The sequence below is a fragment of the Strix aluco genome, chromosome 12 (genome assembly GCF_031877795.1).
Source record: "Strix aluco isolate bStrAlu1 chromosome 12, bStrAlu1.hap1, whole genome shotgun sequence".
Classification (NCBI taxonomy): Eukaryota; Metazoa; Chordata; class Aves; order Strigiformes; family Strigidae; genus Strix; species Strix aluco.
The window spans coordinates 3,178,710-3,181,814 of record NC_133942.1 but is presented as its reverse complement, the minus strand read 5'-3'; the positions used below and the strand labels follow the sequence as shown (position 1 = coordinate 3,181,814).

The 3,105-nt window shown below is 53.5% G+C and overlaps 1 non-coding gene across 1 annotated transcript; it reads left to right on the top strand.

Moving 5' to 3' along the window:
• Positions 1 to 221: 221 nt before the first annotated feature.
• TRNAQ-CUG (transfer RNA glutamine (anticodon CUG)) lies at positions 222 to 293 on the top strand. Its single transcript has one exon. It is a non-coding gene; the product is annotated as a tRNA-Gln (tRNA).
• Positions 294 to 3,105: the final 2,812 nt, after the last annotated feature.

Below are 3,105 nucleotides of genomic sequence, written 5' to 3'. Positions count from 1 at the left end.
CTGGATCTAATTAGGCAAAATCAAGATTCTCAGAGGTTACCAGCCTGAGTCTTGTATGAGAGGGCATGCCAAGCTTGCACAAAGAGCTCTGCCACTCCCTTGAAAGGCCCTGTGAGACTGTACTTTGTGATGGCCAGGGAGATGGAGAGAGTGGCAGGTTCAGCCAGGAGTATAAGGCTCAGCGATGGTGGGCTCAGGGGAATAGCAGCATCTGTGCAAGAGGTCCCATGGTGTAATGGTGAGCACTCTGGACTCTGAATCCAGCGATCTGAGTTCAAATCTCAGTGGGACCTCAACCTTTTGGCTCCCTCAAGCTTTTCCTCAGCATGCTTACAGTTTAAGAAAGGCTTAACAGCCTTTCTGTTGGGTCAATTCTTTATAATGCACTCTGATCTTCCTTCCTTTCCTGTGCTCCCAGCCCTGGGACTGACATCAGTGCCCCTTCTCCTACCCTTTGACCACCAAACCTCTGCAGCTTTCCTGAGCACTGGTCCCCAGCCCACCTCTGCTCCACTGTGCTTGATGGCTGCTCCTGGCTGAGGGCATCCAGCAGAGCCTCACCCAATCACACAACACCTGAGCTGGAGATGATGCAGTCCAAGCCTGGCACAAAGCAGAGTCAAGTAGAGGAGGCAATTCAGGGCCTTGTCTAGTTGGATATTAGACATCTCGAAACATGGAGACTATACAATAGTCCCTGGGCAACACGTTTCCCATGTTTGACCACTCTCAGACTAAGACAGGGTTACTGTGTGTAGCTTCACTTGTATTTCCAACCCTGTCCATTGGTTCTTGACATCTCCATTCCTGGAGAACTTTCTGTCTCTATTTTGCCTGCTTGTTTATTTTGGCTGCTCTGGTATCGGTCCAGGGAGATCCACCGACAACTAACAGTGCCCCAAGAATGGGGATAGATTTGTTGTCATGGGAGAGAGCAGGTTCTACCTTTTCTTTGCAGAGGTCTTGGCCAATTGAAGATGAGAACAAAGCACCATGGGTCTCCAGCTATGCTGCACAAAGTCTTTAATGAGAAGGAGGAAATGCACTGGCACAGAACAGAGACTAAGAAACACATCTGCAGGGTTCAGGGAGGCACAGAGAATGGCCCGTTTCTCAAGGACAAGCTCCACACAAACTATTTGTCTTTTTCCATCCTGCTCCAAGGCGTGGCAATGCCACCAAGAACAGTCCCTAACTCCAGCACCCTCCCCCCAGCAGCAAGAAGTTCAGTAAAGCAGAAGAGAACAAACCTTTTCCGAGGAGCTCAGAGCAAAGCAGAGCCACAGGAGACATGACGAGGCCTGCTGTGCAGTGAGGAGAAGTGGGCACAGATCCCTCCTGCCACGTGAGGTGAGGACACCCAGCCCATCTGCAAGCCATGGCCACGATCCTGCTGCTGAAGGGTCCTTGTCTTCCAGCCTGCTCCAAAAGGGATGACCTGCCGCAATCAGCAGTTCATACTGCAGCGGGGGGGAGGCAGACACAGCCCTGACCCTCCCAGGCCAAGGGAGCCCCCAGAAGAGATGGGAACCCCCCCGGAGCTGAGGGAGCTCCCAACAGCAGCCGACAGAGAGGATCCCACGGCTGTGCTCTGGGGGAAAGAGGTGAGGATGGGGCCCGGCAGGGTCACCACCACCGGGGAGGCCTGGATGGCCACCATCGAGTCAGCGCAGCGGGCGACACAGGGCTCAGTGCAGCTGCTTGCCAGTGGGGTTGGGCCAGAGGCACCGCAGGGGCGTGGGGGACAGGGTCTGCAGCAAGACATCTCTCGGTGAGGGAGGCAAACCTGAAACACAGAGCAGGCAGGAAGCACCAAATTCAGTATCAGCCTGTCTTTCTTTTCCTCAGCTCTCTCTGTGGACACTGTATGCTTTAAAAGCTCAGACTGTGCCTACATCTCCCACGACCCTCATTGTGCCCTCCGAGTTGCACGGTACAGGAAGGCTGACCCACGTAGGGATAGGACCCAGCACAGTGGGTTTGAAGCATCCATGGAAACACTGATCACAGCCCACCTCCAGAACGCGCAGTGCTGATCTTGAAGGCACTGGATGCACCTGGCCATTTGGTTAGAGACCATCTGCTACAGGTGCAAATTCTGGTGGGCAGGCCTCCCTGCAGCTGAGCCCCATTGATTCCCTTCTGCTTGGAAGAACCCCCTCTTCCCAGGCCTCCCCAGCCACCTCCGCCAAAAGGGAAAGAGGTGACAGCCCTTCAACTGTTCTATTGTAGGGCCAGGCCGAGGCAGCCCAAGTGTCAACCTGAGCAGCCACCATGACAGCAGTTCAGCCCACAGAGGGAGATGCAGCAGACTCAGGCTTACCTCGTTCCTTGAGGAAAGGGAGGCAAGAGAGGAGGATGCAGAGCCTGGAAGTGCAGGCTTTTATGCTGTGTCCCCGAGCCCCATGGGGCCACAAACATTCCTTGCTCATGAAGCATCTGAACACCTAGCAGTTGTCACTTGCCGAGGACTCGCTGGTGATTCAGCCCTTGCCTCTTTCATCTGAAATGTTGTGCTCCTACTTCATAGCACCAAAGATTGAAAATATGCATCTGTGTACCACCTTCATAAGGCTAATATACACAGATATCCCAGAGTAGTGTCTGGGTTCAACAAGGGAATTTAAACTGTTTTATCATAATACAGATTGCTTTTTTTACTTTGCCTTCTTCATGGTGAGCATGGCCACCAGTCACAGTGAAATTCAGCTTTGAGGGAAACCTCAAGTCAGCTCTGAAGTGATTTCAGTGCAAGCACCCTGGTTAACTATGAGTGACATTTCCCCCCCATGGGTCATCGTAGACACACTGTGAGTAAGTTCAGGTAGGAGGTCAGGACTTCACAATCCTTGAAGCAGCAGGACCAGCTCTGTGCCAGGCCAAAAAAGCCTCTCTCCTGGCTCCCGTACCAGCACTGCAGTGAAGTGTCAAGCCTGGAGCCCTCCCAGCAGGCAGAAAGCACTGGTCTCAACTGGTCTCAAGGCTGCAGGGAGGCAAGTGCCGTGGCTTGAAACCCCAGGGGAAAGCTGGGTGGTTTCTGAGCAGAAGAGCCTGCCTGCAGAAGATGTGAAGGCACCCGTCCTGGAGCCAGGCTGAAGAGCCGTT